The 22,411-nt window shown below is 40.8% G+C and overlaps 1 non-coding gene across 1 annotated transcript; it reads right to left on the reverse strand.

The window, feature by feature from the left end:
• Positions 1 to 9,343: 9,343 nt before the first annotated feature.
• On the reverse strand, positions 9,344 to 9,450 carry LOC148577711 (small nucleolar RNA R71). Its single transcript, XR_015903001.1, has one exon. It is a non-coding gene; the product is annotated as a small nucleolar RNA R71 (small nucleolar RNA).
• Positions 9,451 to 22,411: the final 12,961 nt, after the last annotated feature.

The following is a 22,411-nucleotide window of genomic DNA, read 5'->3' on the forward strand; positions in this document are numbered from 1 at the left end:
GTCCCCTTTTTAGTGATCCTTTTATTGGTTTGACTTCTCTGTCGGACCATCTCAAGTTATTTTTAGTAATCACATTTTTAGTCCAACCTCGTCAGGTCGCTTTATATGGATTACTTTTTATAACTTCTTGCATTAACTCGAGCTTTATCGCTTCACCTTGCCGACCTGTCTTGGTCGGGCGATGATTTTTGCGTTTGTGAGCGTGAACTAATGCATCTTGGTAGGAAAAATTTTTAGGAAATCTTAAAATTTTATTCAAGTAATAAGATAAAAAATATAAAAAAGAATGAGTACATACGAGTGCTTACCCTGCTAGTTCGGGCAGCTTTCAGACTTTGGCCTGACGCCTCGTTAAAAAACCCTTTACAAAAAAGAGTGCGCCTTCGCCTAAGATCTTTTTCCTAGATATAATACCTTCTTAGGTTACAGGTGTGCAATGACCTTGGTAGCTCTCGCCCTTGGAGGTCGGCCACCCTATAATAACCCTTTCTTAGTACTTCTATAACTCGGTATGGCCCTTTCCAGTTGGCTACTAGCTTTCCTTCTCCTGACCGACCTGCCCCGATATCATTTCGGATTAAAATGAGATCACTGGTGGTGAAGCTTCGCTGGATTACCTTCGGATTATATCTTAAAGCCATTCGACGCTTTAGCACTTCCTCTCTAATCCGGACTCTTTCTCAGACTTCTAGAAGTAGGTTGACTCCTCCCTTTGTGTTTGGATGTTGGTATCTTCATTGTAGAGGATCACCCTGGGGGACCTTTCCTCCATCTCTACGGGGATCATTGCCTCCATTCCGTAAGCAAGCCGGAAAGGTGACTTCCCGGTGGTGGAGTGTGGCGTTGTCCGATATGCCCATAGGACCTGCGGAAGCTCTTCAGCCCAAGCTTCTTTTGCGTCCTGTAGCCTCCGTTTTAACCCGGCCAATATAACTTTGTTGGCGGCCTTCGCCTGTCCATTGGCTTGTGGGTGTTCTACAGAAGTAAATTGGTGCTTGATTTTCAGGTTGGCTACATTCTTGAAGCCCGCGTCTGTGAACTGAGTACCATTGTCTGTGGTGATGGAGCACGGGATTCCAAACCTTGTGACAATGTTTCTGTACAGGAACTTCCGACTTTTTTGAGCGGTGGCAGTAGCTAGTGGCTCTGATTCAATCCACTTTGTGAAGTAGTCTATACCTACAATGAGGAACTTTACTTGCCCTAATCCTTGGGGGAATGGTCCGAGGAGGTCGAGCCCCTACTTTACAAATGGTCAGGATGAAGTAACGCAGATGAGTTCTTCAGGCGGAGCTATATGGAAGTTGGCATGTTTCTGACATGGGGGGCACGTCATGACGAACTCTGTTGCTTCTTTTTGTAAGGTCGGCCAGTAGAAACCAGCTCGAAGTACCTTCTTAGAGAGAGCTCGTACACCACGGTGGTTGCCGCATATGCCACTGTGGCCTTCCTTCAGGACATCCTTTGTGGCAGAGGTAGGGACGAATTTGAGGAGGGGTGTTAAGATCCCACTTCTGTATAGGATGTCGTCTACTAAGGTGTAGTATTGTGCCTCATTTATGAGCTTTTTTGCTTCCTTTTTATCTGCTGGGAGTGTTTCGAACTTGAGGTAATTGATTATGGGAGTCATCCACCCTTGGTCCTGGTCTGATATGGTTAGGATCTTCTCTTCCTTGGAGGTTGATGGATTTTGCAGTGTTTCTTGGATGAGGCTTCTATTATTGCCCCCTGGTTTGGTGCTGGCTAGCTTTGAAAGTGCATCAGCTCGAGCATTTTGTTCTCGAGGTATACGTCAGATCTCATATCCCATGAATTTTCCGAGCTGTTCTTTAGTTTTGTCTAGGTATTTCTTCATGGTGGGATCCTTAGCATGATAGCTCCCTTCTATTTATGAGGTGACTACATATGAGTCACTGAATATGGTAAGGTTTTGAGCTCTAATTTCCTTAGCCAGTTTCAAACCAGCCAATAGGGCCTCATACTTAGCTTGGTTGCTTGAGGCATGAAACTTAAACCTTAAGGAGAGTTTGAGGTGGGTTCCCTGGTCACTTTCTAGGATGACACCTGCTCCACTTCTAGCTTTGTTTGATGAGTGACAAGCGAGAATTTTGCCAGTAAAGATTGTCATAAAAACAGTCGCGTTGTAGATATAGTTTCTAAACCAGCAAAAATCCCTTTCGTACAAACGTTTTGGTTGTCACAAGTAACAAACCCCTTAAAATTGATAACCGAGTATTTAACCTCGGGTCGTCTTCTCAAGGAACTGCAGGGAAGTATGTTCTTATTATTGGTTATGGAGATTGTAAAATTGGGGTTTCAAGAATGAGGAACGAGTAATTTGATGACAAGTAAATTAAATGGCAATTGAAAATAGATAAATACTGTAAAGCAAACTTTTGGCAAGGTATGAGAAATTAGAGGTCCTATCCTAGCTATCCTTAGCAATGATGATGATGGTTGAATCCTAATTCCACTTTGTTAACATTTACTAAGATAAAGGAAGGTCAAGGGATTAATTGGTTTGATCTTCGAATCCTATTTATTTCCTAAGAAAAGATTGGGATTATAGAAGTTCAATTCAATTAACAAAGATAACAATTATCAATTATGCTGTTGAATTGGATAACTCCTGAGTTACTGATTTCTTAACCAAGACCAAAAGGAGAAAAATAAATCTACTTGGAATAAAAATGTCTTCAGAGTAAAAGTAACAATAGCATGAATAAGAGAAATCAATATTAAACTGAAATACCTCAAATAACATTAATTCAAATAATCTGTAACATGAAAGGATTCATAAAGTAGCTTGCAAAAGTAAATAAAAGGAATATTGAACCTGATCAAAAGAGATAATCCTGAAAGTGAATAAAAAATCCTAAATCTAAATCCTAATCCTAAAGAGAGAGAGAATCTCTCTCTAAACTAAATCAAAATCATGAAAACTAAACTAAAGTGGAATCCCCCTCTGAATGGTTGCATTCCCTCACTTCATAACCTCTGGTCTATGCCTTCTGGACTTGGATTTGGGCCAAAAAGGGCTTCAGAATTCGCAATGAGCGTTTTCTGCAATTTTTGGTGCGTGGCCTCTGTCACGCGTCCGCGTGGGTCACGCGGTCGCGTCATTCGGAGCTTTTCCTTACCACGCGGTCGCATCAGCCATGCGACCGTGTCATATGCATTCTGTTTAAGGCGCGCGGTCGCGTCAGTCATGCGGCCGCGTCGCTGTTGATTTGCGCTTGGCACGCGATCGCGTCGTCCATGCGATCGCGTGGATGCCAGTTTCTTCAGAACTCCATTTTGCACTTTCCTTCCATTTTTGTATGTTTCCTTTCCATCCTTTAAGTCATTCTTGCCTTAGAAGATCTGAAACTACTCAACACACTAATCACGACATTGAATGGAATTAAAGGTGATTAAAATAATTAATTTAAAAGCATAGGAAACATGTTTTTCACATACATCACATAATAAGGAAGGGAAAGTAAAACCATGCAATTAACATGAATAAGTGGGTGAAGTATTGAATAAATCACTCAAACTAAGCACAAAATATATCATAAAATATGGGTTTATCAATGAGCCGTCAACATAGAGGTTCTTGTTAGCAGGGGTGCCTGGGGTGTCAGTGTATTCTGCGACGAAGTCGGCCAAGTATTGCGACTTGAGGGCTGTCCGAGCTTCGTACTTAAGGTTAAATTCGGACAACTCCACTGCCCATTGTAAGATTCTTCCTGCTAAGTCAGTTTTTTGTAGGATACCTCTTATGGGTTGGTTAGTCCATATTATGATGGTATGTGCTTGAAAGTATAGTCGAATTCGTTGGGAGATGAGTATAAGTGTGTAGGCGAACTTTTCTATCTTTCAGTAGCTTAGTTCAGTCCCTTGTAAAGCCTTACTGATAAAGTAGATGGGCTGTTGTCTGTTCTCGTCCTCCCTGACTAGGACTGAGGCTATTGCTCGATTTCCCACGGCGAGGTAAAAGATCAATTCCTCTCCTGGCTGAGGTCGAGTCAGGATGTGTGGCTGTCCCAGAAATGTCTTGAAGTCCTGGAAGGCTTGTTCACATTCTGGGGTCCATTCAAACCTCTATCCTTTCCTTAATGTTGTGTAGAAAGGAAGAGATCTTAAGGCTGACGCAGCTAGGAATCTAGACAGGGCCGCTAATCTTCCATTTAGCTGCTGCATCTCTTTGACACAGGTCAGGCTTTCATGCTGAGTATGGCCTGACATTTATCTGGGTTTGCTTCAATTCCTCTCATGGTGAGCATAAAGCCCAAGAATTTACCGGCCTCTACTGTGAAAGTACACTTTGCGGGATTTAGCCTCATCCCGTGCTTTCTTATAGTGTCAAACACTTCGGCAAGGTCGAGAAGTAGCGCTTCTTCTTTTTGTGTCTTTATCAACATGTCGTCGACATAGACCTCCATCATTTTTCCGATGTGATTGGCAAAAATTTTGTTCATCAACCTCTGGTATGTAGCCCCTGCGTTCTTGAGTCCAAACGGCATAACTACGTAGCAGTAATTTGCCTTTGGGGTTATGAACGAGGTTTTCTCTTGGTCGGGTTGATACATCGGTATTTGGTTGTACCCTGAGTAGGTGTCCATAAAAGAAAGGTACTTATATCCCGACGAGGCATCGACTAGGGAATCTATATTCGGGAGTGGATAGGGATCTTTTGGGCAGGCTTTGTTGAGGTCGATGTAATCAGTGCACATCTGCCACTTCCGATTTGACTTTTTGACCAGTACAACATTGGCCAGCCATAATGGGTACTTGACCTCCCTTATGAACCCTACTTCTAATAAGGTCTGTACCTGTTCCTCCACAGCTTGCGATCTCTCTGGGCCAAGCTTTCTGCGTTTCTATTGTATTGGCCGAGATCCAGGGTATACTGCCAATTTATGGCACATTAGTCTGGGATCAATACCGGGCATGTCGGCAGCCTTCCAGGCGAATAGGTCAGAATTCACCCTTAAGAACTTTGTCAGCAGCTCCTTTAAGTCTCCTTTTAGGTTCGCCCCTATATTTGTTATTTAGTCTTGGGTATCTCCGATCTGAACTTCTTCGGTCTCGTCTTCTGGTTGGGGCCGAAGTTCTTCGCGAGCTCGGATTCCCCCAAGTTCAATAGTGTTGGCTTCTTTTCCTCTGGGGTCACCCTTGAGGTTCAGACTTTCGTTGTAATAGCGTTGCGCGAGTTTTTGGTCCCCCTTTACGGTGGCGATCCCTTCAGGTGTTGGGAACTTCATGCACAGGTGTGGAGTGGAGACCACTGCGGCGAGCTGGTTTAGCATTGTCTGACCTATGAGGGGGTTGTATGCAGAGCTCATAAAGACTACGATGTAGTCTATACTTAGCGTTCTAGACGGTGTTCCTTTTCCGAAGGTTGTGTGCAGTGGAATGTACCCAAGTAGTTGGATTGGGGTGTCCCCGAGCCCCAATAGGTTATTAGGATATGCTCTAAGCTCTGTTTCTTGTAGGCTGAGCTTGTCGAAGACGGATTTGAATAGGATATCCATGGAGCTTCCTTGGTCTACCAGTGTTCGGTGGAGATTGGCATTGGTGAGTATGATGGTAACGACTATGGGGTCATCATGCCCTGGGATGATGCCTACCGTGTCTTCTTGAGTGAAGGTAATAGTGGGGAGGTCGACCGACCTGTCCCCTCCTCCGACATGGTACACCTCTTTAAGATGTCTTTTGCGGGATGACTTAGAGATTCCTCCACATGTGAATCCTTCATTTATCATGTGAATATGTCTCTCAAGGGTGTGAGAGGGACGTTCAGCTCGTTCGCCCTCTTCATCCCTTCTTCTCTTCTTTGGTTCATCCGCTCTATTGGCTAAGAACCGATCTAGTCTCCTGGTGCACAGAATTGTGATATCACTTTTCACAACTCCAGTACAACTAACCAGTAAGTGCATTGGGTTGTCCAAGTAATACCTTACGTGAGTAAGGGTCGATCCCACGGAGATTGCCGACTTGAAGCAAGCTATGGTTATCCTGTAAATCTTAGTCAGGAGATTCAAATGATATGAATGATTTCGTTTATGAAAACTAAATAACATGAAATGAATGATACTTGTGATTCAGTAATGAGGAACTGATGCCAGGGCATTTTGGCCAGTTTCATCGACCTTTTCTTTACTGTTTTTAGGGTAGTTTCATGCATTTCCTTAGGAAATAAGCTAGTTTTGGGTAGATATTCATTTACATCTTGATTCAAGCATACATTGTGCACTTTACATGATTTCATGAGGATTTTGCATGAATTTAATGACAAATTGGATGTTGCATTTCCCATGACTTGGACTAGAACTTTGATGCACTTTATTGCTTGATTTCAGGACAAAGGAAGCAAAGAAGAACCACATTAGTAGCTACGTTAGTTACACTAACGTTAACACTAACGTGGAATGGGAGTAACTTGCAAAGTTAATGAGAAAAGTCATTGCCAATAACGCTCTCGAAGCTATCATTGCCCACGTTAAGAGTCACGTTAACTAAGCTAACGTGAACTCTAACGTGGAAGAAAGGAAATGGAGCCAACGTTAGTGACACTTAACATTATCACTAACGTTGGACCAAGCTCATAAGTGGCCACATTAGTTGCCACGTTAACTTAGTTAACATGGCCCCTAACGTTAAGAAGAGAAGGGGGACACCAACATTAGTGTCATTCAACATTCTCACTAACGTTAGCCAAGTCACAAGAAGCCACGTTAACTCCCACGTTAACCTAGTTAACGTGGAAGCTAACGTGAAGAAACTAGGTGATCGACAACGTTAGTGACACCAAACATTGTCACTAACATTGGGATGAACACACACTATCCCCAAGAGGCCACGTTAACTCCCACGTTAACCTAGTTAATGTGGAAGTTAACGTGAAGAAGAAAGGTTGTCGACAACATTAGTGACACCAAACATTGTCACTAATGTTGGAAAGAGTCAACACAAGCCACAATGAGCCACGTTAACTTAGTTAACGTGGAAGCCAACGTGAGGAGAGGGATGATGAGCTAACGTTAGTGACATTCAACTTTGTCACTAACGTTGGAGATGGCTAGCACAGCCAAGTTAGAAGCCACGTTAACCTAGTTAACGTGGACTCTAACGTAGGGAAGGGGGAGGCTTCTCAACGTTATGGGGAAAGTTGAGTCCCAATAACGTGCGCGAAGGACAAAGAGGCAATGTTAGTGGCAACGTTTGTGCTACTAACGTTGAGGTTAACGTGGCTCTTACTTGGGTGAGGAACGTTAGTAAAAAAGTTGAATGTCACTAACGTTCTCGAACCCATATTTTCACTGAACGTTAACACCACTAACGTCCTGAGCTAAAGTCTCTGCCCACTTCACACTTTCTCTCTGCAATTAAAGCCAAGCCCAATGAAGAAGATAACTGCTTCAAACTCAAGATCCAAAGGCCCAAACCCAAGACTTGAAGAACCAACTAGAAGAGTAGAAGAGTAGTATATATAGGAGTAGCTTTGAATTATTTTGAGAGTTGGAAATTATAGGGAGCCTCTTGGCATAGAACTACTCTCTGTATTTTACTTTCTCTGTACTTCTAGTTTCATCATGTATTCTCCATCTTTGTTTTCATCTTCCAGAGCTATGAACAACTAAACCCCTTTCATTGGGTTAGGGAGCTCTGTTGTAATTTGATGGATCAATACTAGTTTTCATTATTTTTCTTCTATCTTTTCTCTTGATTTTACTTGAAAGCTTTCGATCTTCATCCAATTGGGTAGTTATCTTCCAAAAGAATCTATTCATACTTGGATCTCTTCTGAACCTTGAAAGAGGAATGAAGAGATCAAGCTAGAAATTCTTTCTCATGCTGGACCAAATTGGGTTTGGATGGATATGTGACTATAATCCTCTCAACACTTGATTTGGGAAATGCATGTGGTATAATCAGTGACCATATTTCATCTCTTCTCATGAGCAATTGACCAAGGAATTGGCTATTGATCAAGATTTGAGAGATTGAATTACAAGAAATTGTATTGTAATTCGATCACTTAAGATTGCCAAGGAGATCAATGAGTGCATTGATTGAGGAAGAGATGAAAATGAAATTGATCCGGAGAATGCAACATCTCCTGAACCCAATGAACTCCCCATTTCTGATCTTACCCATTCTCTTTAATTTCTGTCATTTACTTTTATGAGCAATTCCCCCATTCCCATTTACAATTCTGCAATTTACTTTCAGTCATTTACTTTCAGTTCTTTTATTTCTAGCATTTACTTTTCTGTTATTTACTTTCCCGCCATTTAATTTTCTGCAATTCTCAACTCAAATTCTGGACTCGCTCAACTAGAACATTCCTCTGATTAAAGTTTCTTGATTAATCAATCCCTGTGGGATTCGACCTCACTCTATTGTGAGTTTTTACTTGACGACAAATTCGGTACACTTGCCGAAGGAACTTTGTTATGAGACAAGTTTTTCGTGCATCAAGTTTATGGCGCCGTTGCCGGGGATTGATTGTGCATCAACAATGATTAAATTGGAGGATAACTAGATTGAGCATTTTTGTTTTGTTTGATTTAATTTTCTGTTTGAGTCATTTACTTTCTGTTTTAGTTAATTTCTTCCCTTCCCCCTACTTTTTTTATTTGTTATTTACCATTCATTTCACTAATCCACTAACTGTTTGATATATTGCATCACTCACATTAACAGTAATTCTGACAGATATACTTTCTGCACCTATTCTCTTTGCTTGTACTTGTTGGTTGTATGACAGAGAGAAGAAGCGGGGCTTCAACTTCGTTTGATTCTGAACCTGAGAGAACCTTCCTTAGACTAAGGAGGGAGGCAAGAGAAAAACGTGTAGTTGGTGCTGAAGAAGAGGAGGAACACTTTGAGGAATACTTTGAACCAAACATGAAAGAAAACATGGAAAACCATCGTGAAGAAGAAGTTCACAACCATGGTGGAAGAGGACGAGCAAATCATGCTAGGGAGGATAGAAGAGTTTTAGGCTCTTACATCAATCCGAACCCAGGAAATTGTGGAAGTAGCATTCAAAAGCCAACCATCCATGCTAACAATTTTGAACTAAAACCACAGCTCATCACCCTTGTTCAGAACAACTGTTCGTTCGGAGGGAGTGTCCAAGAAGACCCCAATCAACATCTAACCACCTTCCTGAGAATATGTGACACAGTGATGTCTAATGGTGTTCATCCTGACGCCTATAGACTACTCTTATTTCCATTCTCACTCAAGGATAAGGCAAACAAATTCTTTCCCAAAGGAGAGCTTGACAACTTGGGAAGATGTGGTAAACAAATTCTTAGCAAGATTTTACCCCCCTCAACGAATCAATAGGCTGAGAGCTGAGGTCCAAACTTTTAGGCAACAAGATGGTGAGACTCTATATGAAGCATGGGAGAGGTTTAAAGATCTAACGAGGAGGTGCCCACCAGATATGTTCAATGAATGGGTGCAGCTGCACATTTTCTATGAAGGGCTCTCTTATGAGTCAAAGAAGGCCGTAGACCATTCATCCGGAGGATCTTTGAACAAGAAGAAGACCATTGAGGAGGCCATAGATGTCATTGAAACTGTAGCAGAGAATGACTATTTCTATGCTTCCGAAAGAGGGAACACGAGAGGAGTGATGGAGCTAAACAATGTAAATGCTCTGCTGGCCCAAAACAAGCTCATTACCCAGTAGCTGGCTGACCTCACCAAGAAGATAGAGAGGAACCAAGTGGCAGCAATCTCCACTTCATCAACAACCCAAGAAGGAGTGAATGAAGAAGCAGAAGGTAGTCAGGAGCAAGCCAACTACATTGGGAATTCACCTAGGAAAAACCATGATCTATACTCCAAGACCTACAACCCTGGATGGAGGAATCATCCAAACTTTGGGTGGGAAAATCAACAAGACCAAAGCCTTGATCAAAGACGCCCAAATCCCAACAATGCAAGCAACCAACATTTCACATCTAGACCATATCAACACCCCAATAACAACACCTCTCCACATCCACATCAAAACCAAAATAACTTACCTCATCCTTCCACCTCTAATCACGATCTACAATCATTTGATGACAGACTCTCAAGGATTGAGAATCTACTTGAAGGCATAGGAAAGGAGATTCAAGACAACAAGGTGTTCAAGAAGGAAGTGCGAGCCAGTTTCAAGAACCAGGGAGACACAATCAAGAGGTTGGAATCTCAAGTGGGGTATCTCTCTGAACAAATTCCCAAACCCACAGATGGATTCCCAAGTGACACAGAGAAGAATCCGAGAGGTGAAATAAAGAAAGTAAGATGGGAAGATTGCAAGATGGTCACTATAAGTGATAAGGAGACTGAGGACAAGCCAAGCAAGCTGTCAGAACAACCTAAAGATACCTCAGTAGAGAAGAAGGAAAAAGATCATCAAGAACCAGAAATCTTACAACAGTAGCTGCTGAGACTCTATGCACCTTTTCCCCAACTGCTCAATGGTGCTGTGGAGAAGAGAATATACTCAAGGTTTCTAGATTTGTTTGCATTTCTGCATGTCAACATACCATTCATCAAGACTATTCAACAAATGCCAGCATACATCAAGTATATGAAGAAGCTGCTTCCCAGGAAAAGCTCACTCAAAGGAGGCCAAACTATAGTGATGAACAAGGAGTGCAGTGCCCTCATTCAACCACAGTTGCCTACGAAAAGAAAAGATCCAGGGAGTTTTCATGTCCCCTGTGCCATAGGGGAAACAATGTTTGATAGAGCACTCTGCGATTTGGGAGCAAACATCAACTTAATGCCCCTATCCCTGGTGAAGAGGCTGCAGATCAATGAGATATTGCCCACAGATATAGTCATCAGGCTGGCTGACAAAACTCAAAAACAAGCAATAGGGGTGGTGGAAAATGTGTTGTTAAAGGTTGGGAAATACTTTCTTCCCACAGACTTTGTCATCTTGGACATGGAGGAGAGTCACACTCACCCAATCATATTGGGAAGACCATTCCTAGCTACAGCTAGAGCACTCATAGATGTGGAGCGAGGGGAGCTAATATTGAGGATCCATGATAAATGACTCAGCTTTAATGTCTTCAAACTCTCACAAGAAGCAGACCAAGAAAACAAAGAACCAAGCAAAGATCATAATGAGATGCTGACAGAGGAAGCAAGCACTGAAGCACAACCAGCCTATCTGGGAAAGCCCTTGGTTGATGAACAAGGAAATAAGCAGTTGTCACAACTCAAGGAAAAGCTGGAGGAACCTAAACCACCAGAGACATGTGAAGACAACAACAAAATGCCCTTAGAAGAAGAAGTCACCAAGAGCAAGGCAACATCAAAAGGGACAAAGAAGAAGGTACCAAGGGGGTGGAGGAACAAGAAGATCCCTACGGAAGACTTCTCTCCAGGAGATAAAGTGATCTCAGCTTACTTCTCAGATATCCCCGCTAATCTATCTCCCCACTGTACCATCTCAGTTACCTAAGGTCTTCACTATCAACAGAGTTCTCTCCTTTGAACATGTAGAGATCATTGATACAACCAATGGATATAAGTCCAAGGCAAGAGGGGATGACTTGAAGCATTATCAACCTCCCTGATGAAGGAGAAACGTCAAGCTAGTGACGCTAAAGAAGTGCTTCATGGGAGGCAACCCATGTTTTATGAGCTTTTATTAGTGAATAAGTCAATATTCATGAATTCCAACCTAAACTTGACAAACACTTGGTGAAATCCTTATATTGCAGTATATAGTGAAGAACAAGTTTGGTGTTCAAAGCATGCCAAGAAAGCATGAATGCAACTGAGAGCATGCTAGTCGTGGAGCTTTGAACAGAACTTTTCATCACAGTGCTCCAAACTAAGTTTGGTGTCACCCTATGGTGCCACCAATGTGCATATAAGGATACACAGTTAGTTAGTTAGTTGGAGTTCATGAATAAACAAAATCTTTTCTTCTCTTTATTATTCTAGCTGTAAAATTTAAATTAATTTTTTTATGATATTTCTTACTTTTCTTATTTGATCTTTATAGGGAAAGGAAAGGAGAATTGAAGGAGATTGATTGGACAATTTAATGAGAAAGGTTCGGCCACTTCATGAAGAGGGTACTACAGACGTGCCTCAAGGGGGAATGCATTGGGAATGGTTGCCATGTAACATTGGAGGAAGAACAAACTTGGAAACTGAACCAACTCCATCATAAAGTTGGTAATCCTCGTGCTTACTCCATACAAAACCCCATCTGTTCATCATACACCAACCCCATCATTCCACACCTTTCATCTCTTCATCACTTCTCTATATAAGTGGATCCAATCCATACCATCTCCACATTCGAAATTCATATCCCTTGCACTTCACTTTCCAGCAACTAGTTCTTCAACTTCCCACTCTCTAAATCCTACATTTCTTCCCTTCACTACACCCTTTTCGCATTAACTTCATTCATGGCAGCATCAAGCTCCAAGAGGCAAAAGAGGAAGGAACCAATGGAGAGCATTCCTTTTGATGCGAAGAGATTCAAAACTGCCTTTCATGAATGAGAATTTGAGCGGATAAAGCTCAAAAAGATACTGCCCGAGTTAACCTTCCAATTCAATGAAGACGAGTGCCCACAGATTCGGGAGAAGATTGAACAAAGAGGGTGGCAAAGGCTCACTAATCCAGAAGGGAAAATCAATGTGAACCTCATCAAAGAGTTCTACGCAAATGTGGTCAGAGAAGACAAAGCCAAGGCCCCAACCTTCAAAAGCTATGGAAGAGGAAAGGAGGTGGACTTCAGCCCAATTGCTATAATAAGAGTTCTTCACCTGAAATCACCACACTTTGATGAGCCCAGTTATCATGCAAGGATAAGTAGGAGCCCAGACAATGATGAGCTCACTGAGATCGTGAATGACATCTGTGTTATAGCAGCTGACTGGGAGAGGTATAAAGATGGGAGACCCTGGTTCATCAAGAGGGGAGACCTTAGCCCGGAAGGCAAGGGGTGGTTTGAACTCATGAGGAGATCCATCCTTCCAGCTGTAAATAATTCAGAGGTAAATTTTAATCGAGCAACTATGGTACATTGCCTAATAGAAGGTGGAGAAATCAATGTGCATGAACTTATAGCTGAGGGAATAAAAGATTCGACTGAGAAGCTTGAATCAGGTGCCAGACTTTGGTACCCCAGCACCATTCTCCGATTGTGCACAAAGGCCAAGGTAATCTTTGAGGATGGTAATCCAGACTGGGTGCACCCTGGGAGGCTAATGACGATCCAGCGTATGGAATATACTACACCTGCTCAGCAACAAAGAAGGCCACAAATAGGGAAACTAAAGGCAAAAGAAGGAGCTCACCAAGAGGAGTCTCATCAGGAAGAATATCAACAAGAAGAGCATCCTTACCCAGCCGACTTGAATATGAATCACCTTCTAAAAGCCATTGAAGATTTGGGGATGAGACATATGGAAGGACAAGAGCAAATACTAAACCTTCAGTCTAACTGGATGAGCCAACAAGAAGAGTGGCAGAAACAACAAAAGGAGCAGCAACAGGAACAATACTCCCAGCTCACTCAAGCCATCCACCAAGTTACTGAGAGGCAAGAACGTCAAGATAAGCATTTGCAGGAACTCAATCAGCGACAAATAGCTCAGATGAAAGCATTCAATGAGTTCACTGTACTTAATGAAGGACGGCAACTACATAGGGAGGAGTTCAACGTAAACACTCAAGCCAAGTTGAACTACATGTCTAGTAATATGCATCATCTACACTATGCCATCCCTACATATGATGAGGTCCAAAAAGATATTGTAGAACAAGAAGAGAGGAAGGTGAAACAGCAGAAGGAAACACTCAAGAAGAAGATGGAAGATGGTGGTTTCTGGAAGAAGCTGCTTGGAAAAGGCAAGGGAAGTGGGAGCACAAGCAATCAAGAAAAACACCAAGAGGACAAGCAAGAAGGAGAGCATGGACATCCACAAGAGTAAAAGGTGGTGGAGTTCCTTCTTTGGTCCATCTTTTTCTATGCTTTAAATAAGGAAGATCTTGTATGAAATAGAACATGCTTCCATGTTAGTTTAACTTTTTAAATTCTGTCTTTAAAGTTTTCTTTATGAATAGGTCTATGTTTGCTAGTCTTTATGTTACTACATCATCTTCTTACTTACTTGTATGCCTGTCCCTTTGAATCAAATGAAAAGAGAATGAGTGTTTTTAAGAGACCAGAGTAGAGTTCATACTATGGAATAAGTTCATGAGTTTATGGTATAGTCATAAGTTAGCTAAGTTGGTTCAACCATAAGGTGGGAGGACAACTATCTGTCATGAATACTATGCTTGAGACACACCTCATGAGACTAGCTAAATAAGAAGATCCTAATAAGAAAAAGGGAAAGAACAATAAAGGTTGAAAAATAAAAGAAAAAGAGTAAGCAATAAGGCTAGGCACCTATGGTTTTAATCTTGAGGCATGTGTTTGTGGTGCTCCTGTGTGAGGGATCTACTTGGATGAATAAGCTCTTAGGGGTGCCTTATCACTTGGTAACATGGGTTAACTAACTCGGGATTATCAGCTGAAAGTCCACTATCAAGAGTAACCCTCAATACAGAGCATTTAGTAACCCAAAGAGGTGCTGGACACCAAGGTCTCAAGAAAAGAAAATAAATAAACTATGTGCATGTGGTGTGTATGTATGGGGGAGAGACTTGAGCAAGTAAGTCCTTAGGGGTGCTTCAACACTTAGCACCTTGAACCAACTGGTTCGGGAGTGTTGGCAGAAAGCTTATTCTAAAGAGTTGTCCCCTTACAGAGCACTTAGCTTAAGAACAAAAATAAACCCTGAAATAACAACAAAAAGATCAATGAATAAAAGTCTCATGGGATGCAATCACAGTGAGTATTCTAGGACATGATAAAGGTCTGAGAGCCAGGAATGAACCTAAGTTGCTATGCATGAAACCACCATAAAACCAGGGACATGACTTCCACAAGAATGACTCATTTCTCTTGGCATTCCATTCATCATTCTCTTGTTCCAATACTTGCTTAGGGACAAGCAAGCTTTAAGTTTAGTGTTGTGATGCCAGGGCATTTTGGCCAGTCTCACTGACCTTTTCTTTACTGTTTTTAGGGTAGTTTCATGCATTTCCTTAGGAAATAAGCTAGTTTTGGGTAGATATTCATTTACATCTTGATTCAAGCATACATTGTGCACTTTACATGATTTCATGAGGATTTTGCATGAATTTAATGACAAATTGGATGTTGCATTTCCCGTGACTTGGACTAGAACTTTGATGCACTTTATTGCTTGATTTCAGGACAAAGGAAGCAAAGAAGAACCACATTAGTAGCTACGTTAGTTACACTAACGTTAACACTAACGTGGAATAGGAGTAACTTGCAATGTTAATGAGAAAAGTCATTGCCAATAACGCTCTCGAAGCCATCATTGCCCACGTTAAGAGTCACGTTAACTAAGCTAACGTGAACTCTAACGTGGAAGAAAGGAAATGGAGCCAACGTTAGCGACACTTAACATTATCACTAACGTTGGACCAAGCTCATAAGTGGCCACATTAGTTGCCACGTTAACTTAGTTAACGTGGCCTCTAACGTTAAGAAGAGAAGGGGGACACCAACATTAGTGTCATTCAACATTCTCACTAACGTTGGCCAAGTCACAAGAAGCCACGTTAACTCCCACGTTAACCTAGTTAACGTGGAAGCTAACGTGAAGAAACTAGGTGATCGACAACGTTAGTGACACCAAACATTGTCACTAACGTTGGGATGAACACACACTATCCCCAAGAGGCCACGTTAACTCCCACGTTAACCTAGTTAACGTGGAAGTTAACGTGAAGAAGAAAGGTTGTCGACAACGTTAGTGACACCAAACATTGTCACTAATGTTGGAAAGAGCCAACACAAGCCACAATGAGCCACGTTAACTTAGTTAATGTAGAAGCCAACGTGAGGAGAGGGATGATGAGCCAACGTTAGTGACATTCAACTTTGTCACTAACGTTGGAGATGGCTAGCACAGCCACGTTAGAAGCCACGTTAACCTAGTTAACGTGGACTCTAACGTGGGAGCTAAGGGGCACATTGGAACGTTAGTGACAATGTTAAGTGTCACTAACGTTCTCGAAGGTTGGCAAGCCTACGTTAAAAGAGCCACGTTAACTAAGTTAACGTGGACTCTAACATAGGGAAGGGGGAGGCTTCTCAACGTTATTGGGAAAGTTGAGTCCCAATAACGTGCGCGAAGGACAAAGAGGCAACGTTAGTGGCAACGTTTGTGCCACTAATGTTGAGGTTAACGTGGCTCTTACTTAGGTGAGGAACGTTAGTGAAAAAGTTGAATGTCACTAACGTTCTCGAACCAATATTTTCACTGAACGTTAACACCACTAACGTCCTGAGCTAAAGTCTCTGCCCACTTCACACTTTCTCTCTGCAAGTAAAGCCAAGCCCAATGAAGAAGATAACTGCTTCAAACTCAATATCCAAAGGCCCAGACCTAAGACTTGAAGAACCAACTAGCAGAGTGGAAGAGTAGTATATATAGGAGTAGCTTTGAATTATTTTGAGAGTTGGAAATTATAGGGAGCCTCTTGGCATAGAACTACTCTCTGTATTTTACTTTCTCTACACTTCGAGTTTCATCATGTATTCTCCATCTTTGTTTTCATCTTCCAGAGCTATGAACAACTAAACCCCTTTCATTGGGTTAGGGAGCTCTGTTGTAATTTGATGGATCAATACTAGTTTTCATTATTCTTCTTCTATCTTTTCTCTTGATTTTACTTGAAAGCTTTCGATCTTCATCCAATTGAGTAGTTATCTTGGAAAAGAAGCTATTCATACTTGGATCTCTTCTGAACCTTGAAAGAGGAATGAAGAGATCAAGCTAGAAATGCTTTCTCATGCTGGACCAAATTGGGTTTGGATGGATATGTGACTATAATCCTCCCAACACTTGTTCTGGGAAATGGATGTGGTATAATCAATGACCATATTTCATCTCTTCTCATGAGCAATTGACCAAGGAATTGGCTATTGATCAAGATTTGAGAGATTGAATTACAAGAAATTGTAATTCGATCACTTAAGATTGCCAAGGAGATCAATGAGTGCATTGATTGAGGAAGAGATGAAAATGAAATTGATCCGGAGAATGCAACATCTCCTGAACCCAATGAACTCCCCATTTCTGATCTTACCCATTCTCTTTAATTTTTGTCATTTACTTTTATGAGCAATTCCCCCATTCCCATTTACAATTCTGCAATTTACTTTCAGTCATTTACTTTCAGTTCTTTTATTTCTAGCATTTACTTTTCTGTTATTTACTTTCCCACCATTTAATTTTCTGGAATTCTCAACTCAAATTCTGGACTCGTTCAACTAGAACATTCCTCTGATTAACAATCAATCCCTGTGGGATTCGACCTCACTCTATTGTGAGTTTTTACTTGACGACAAATTCGGTACACTTGCCGAAGGAAATTTGTTATGAGACAAGTTTTCCGTACATCAGGAACAGGTTGAGGTTCTAGAGATGCTCTGTCGTCTGAATCTCTGCTTTTCTATTGTCTTCTTCTCCAAACACGCATGGCTTCCTTCAATGGCAAGCTGTATGTTGGTGGATCACCGTTGTCAATGGCTACCATTCGTCCTCTCAGTGAAAATGGTCTAGGTACAGTTTTTGTATGGCTAATCAACTATCGGATCTCTCGTCTCGGATGAAAAATACCAGGCACAGCTACCGCACGGCTAATCATCTGTTAATTCTCACTTGTGTCGGAATAAGATCTCTCTATCCTTTTGCACATTGTCACTGTGCCCAACATTTGTGAGATTTAAGCTCGTCACAGTCATCCCGTCCCAGATCCTACTCGGAATACCACAGACAAGGTTTAGACTTTCTGGATCTTAGGAATGCTGCCAATAGGTTCTAGCCTCTACCACGAAGGTTCTAATCTCACGGATTCGAATGCTCTGTTGTCAGGAGAGGCAAGTCAAATCCGTGGATCAGAGACCCAAGAGATACGCACTCAAGCAGTTGCCCAATGACTACGTTGAGCTCAGATAGAACGAGAGTGGTTGTCAAGCACGCGTTCATAAATTTGAGAATGATGATGAGTGTCACGGATCATCATATTCTTTATATTGAGGTACGAGTGAGTATCTTAGAACAGAATCAAGCATGATCGAATAGAAAACAATAGTAATTGCATTAATCCATTAAGGCATAGCAGAGCTCCTCACCCCCACCTATGGGTTTAGAGACTCATGCCGTAGAAGATACAATATGAGATGTATAATGTCATAAGTTCCAAAATGAATCTCTAAAAGTAGTTTTTATACTAAACTAGTAACTTAGGCTTACAGAAAATGAGTAACTAAATGCAGATAGTGCAGAAATCCACTTCCGGGGTCCACTTGGTGAGTGTTTGGGCTGAGCTTTGAATCTTTCATGTGCATAGGCCCTTCTTGGAGTTAAACGCCAGCTTGGGTGCCAGTTTGGGCATTCAACTCCAGTTTTGGTGCCAGTTCTGGCGTTTTATGCCAGAAAAGGGTCTTTGGCTGGCATTTAAATGCTAATTTGGGCCATCAAATCTCGGGCAAAGTATAGACTATTAAGCATTGCTAGAAAGCCCAAGATGTCCAATTTCCAACGCAATTGAGAGCGCGCCAATTGGGCTTCTATAGCTCCAGAAAATTTACTTTGAGTGCAGGAGGGTAAGAATCCAACAGCATCTGTAGTCCTTTCTCAGCCTCTGAATCAGATTTTTGCTCAGGTCCCTCAATTTCAGCCAGAAAATATATGAAATTACAGAAAAACACACAAACTCATAGTAAAGTCCAAAAATGTGATTTTTGCATAAAAATTAATAAAAATATAATAAAAAGTAACTAAAATATACTAAAAATCACCTAAAAATAATGCCAAAAAGTGTATAAATTATCCGCTCATCACAACACCAAACTTAAATTGTTGCTTGTCCCCAAGTAACCAAAAACAAAATAGCATAAAAAGAAGAGAATATACAATAAATTTTAAAATATCAATGAAGCTTAGTTCCAATTAGATGAGCGGGACTAGTAGCTTTTTGCTTCTGAACAGTTTTAGCATCTCACTTTATCCTTTGAAGTTTAGAATTGTTGGCCTCTTTAGGAACTCAGAAATACAGATAATGTTATTGATTTTCCTAGTTAAGTTCTTTTTTATTCTTGAACACAGCTACTTTACGAATCTTGGCCGTGACCCTAAGCATTTTGTTTCCCAGTATTACCACCGGATACATAAATGCCACGGACACATAACTGGGTGAACCTTTTCAGATTGTGACTCAGCTTTGCTAGAGTTCCCAGTTAGAGGTGCCCAAAATTCTTAAGCACACTCTTTTGCTTTGGATCACGACTTTAACCACTCAGCCCCAAGATTTTCGCTTGGACCTTCATGACACAAGCACATGGTTAGGGACAGCTTGATTTAGCCGCTTAGGCCAGGATTTTCTTCCTTTGGGCCCTCCTATCCATGAATGCTCAAAGCCTTGGATCCTTTTACCCTTGCCTTTTGGTTTAAAGAGTTATTGGCTTTTTCTGCTTGTTTTTTTTTTTTGCAAGCTTTTGCTTTTCCACTGCTTTTTCTTGCTTCAAGAATCAATTTTATGATTTTTTCAGATCACCAATAACATGTCTCCTTTATCATTATTCTTTCAAGTGCCAACTTTTCTTAATTCCAATTTTAAATATGCACTGTTTAAGCATACATTCAGAAAACAAAAAGTATTGCCACCACATCAAAATAATTAAAATATTTTCAAGATAAAATTCAAAATTCATGTACTTCTTTTTCTTTTGCAAATAAAAGTATTTTTCATTTAAGAAAGGTGAGAGATTCATGGGATCATTCATAGCTTTAAGACATAGACTCTAAACACTAATGGTTATGTAATAAAAACAAGACTTAGACAGAAAATAAACATAAAAATAGACAAATAGCAATAAAAGAAAGGAAATTAAGGAGCGGGTGGTCCACCTTAGCGACGGCGGCTACTAATACTTATGGAATAATAATTAAAGACATAAAAATAAATAACTCTAATACTAATGTTGATGTAACTCTTAAAATAGGTTTCTAATAACAACAGTTATCACAGAGTTAGGACTCAACAACCTTTATTTTGAGAGATAAGTGCTCCTTCAATCTGTGGGACGTCTGGTGCTTCATGGGACAGCTTCTGGCGCTTCAGCTCCTGTAGATCATGCCCCTACTTCTCCTGTTCCTTAAGAAGTTTATAGAGCATGTTGTTTTGATTTTATTGCTCTTCTTTGATTTGATTCATAGCTTCTTGCAGCTTGGTGACAGAAGCTTCTAAGCGGGCCCAGAATTCAAATTGAGGAATTTCTGGGAGGAGCTCGTGCGCCCTCCTCTTGATGGGGTTGTCTTGAACTTGAGTTCCATCCATCACCTTTTTGGTGATTGGGCGTTCAACTGGGATATATTCATCCACACCCATCTTTAACCCCGCATCTTTACATAACATACTAATCAAGCTTGGGTAAGCCAATTTGGCATCAGTGGATTCCTTGTTTGCAAATATGTAAATTTTACTAGGGATCAGCTGATGAATCTCTACCTCTTTTCCCAGCATAATACAGTGAATCATCACTGCCCTCTTGACAGTAACTTCAGAGCGGTTGCTGGTTGGGAGTATAGAACACCCAATGAAATCCAGCCAACCTCTAGCAACTGGTTTGAGATCTCCTCTCTTTAGCTGGTTTGGGACACCTTTTTTATTAGTAATCCACTTGGTTCCAGGGAGGCATATGTCCTCTAGAACTTGATCTAGCCTTTTATCTTTGGCCATTCTCCTATTAAAGGACTCTGGATCATCTTGTAGTTGAGGAAGCTTGAGAACTTCTCTCACTTTGTCAAAGTAGAAGTAAATAATCTTCCCTCTGACCATAGTCCGAAAGGAGTAGAAAGCAGTTCCCTCTAATCTTTGCTTATCCGTCATCCACAGATTTGCATAGAATTCCTGGATCAAGTTTCTTCCAACATGTATCTCAGGATTAGCCAGGACTTCCCAGCCCCTGTTTTGAATCTGCTCTTGGATCTCCAGGTATTCGTCTTCTTTTAGATTAAACTTAACTTCTAGGATCACTGATCTTCTGCACACAATTTTGAAGTAATGGTCTGCATGTTCTTTAGTGCAGAAATTCTCATGCATCCAAAGTGGTTTTGGATTGCTTTCTTTCTTGCCTCTTGAAGTGGTTTGTCTTCCTTTGGGAGCCATGAGATTAGTTTGTTTTAGCTCAGGGATCACGAAAATCACACCAAACTTAGAGATTTGCTTGCCCTCAAGCAAAAATAAAAAAGAAGATGAATAGATACAGAGAAGGATTTGAATGATGGGTGAAAAGGGTTGGCTGAATGTATATTTAAAAGGGAGGGAGGGAATGGTTTCGAATTTTTAGAAAAAGATAAGATAGAAAGATATGATTGATAAAAGATAAACATGATATGAAAAAGATAAGATTTTTTTAAAATTTAAAAGAGATGAAAAAGATATGAGGAAGTTAAATCTGAATTTTTGTTAATGCATCTAAGAAATAAAAGATAATATGGATGAGTTAAAAAGATTTGGAAAGAAATTGGAAAGATAAATGAGTTTATAAAAATGTTTTGAAAAAGAATTGAAAAGAATTGAAAAAGAATTAAAAAGAATTTATAAGATTATTAATTTTTTGGAAATGGAAATTGAAAGATGAATATTTGTAACATTTTTATGCAGAAAATTATGAATTAAAACATGAAAATTCGAAAAAAAATTGAATTGGAAACGAAAGTACCTCCTCCTTGCTGTTCTGGCGTTAAACGCCCAGAATGATAGCCATTCTGGCATTTAACGTCCATCTGGTAGCCATTTTGGGCGTTTAACACCCAAACAGGTACCCTGGCTGGCGTTCAACGCCAGAAATCCTTTGTTACTCGGCTTTTTTCTGAACGCCCAGGATGCTGCCGTTTCTGGCATTAAAAACCTAGAATGCTGCCCATTCTGGCATTTAACGCCCAGAATGATACCTTTACTGGCGTTAAACGCCCAGAATGATAGCCATTCTGGCGTTTAACGCCCAAAATGCCTCTTTACTGGCGTTTTAACGCCAGTGAGCTCTTTTTCTCTGTGATTCCTCTGCTTTATGTTTTGAACCTTTATTTCCCTGACTTATTCACTGAAATGCTTTAACAAACATGAATAAAAAATTAAATAGACTCATATAATTGTTATAAACATCTAATTTTTTTATAATGACTGGGTTGCCTCCCAGCAAACGCTTCTTTACTGTCTTTAGCTGGACTTTACTGAGCTTTTAATTTAGTCTCAGTTTTGAGCACTCTTGCTCAACATT

The sequence above is a fragment of the Arachis ipaensis genome, chromosome B1 (genome assembly GCF_059453495.1).
Source record: "Arachis ipaensis isolate K30076 ecotype BB chromosome B1, ASM5945349v1, whole genome shotgun sequence".
Lineage (NCBI taxonomy): Eukaryota > Viridiplantae > Streptophyta > Magnoliopsida > Fabales > Fabaceae > Arachis > Arachis ipaensis.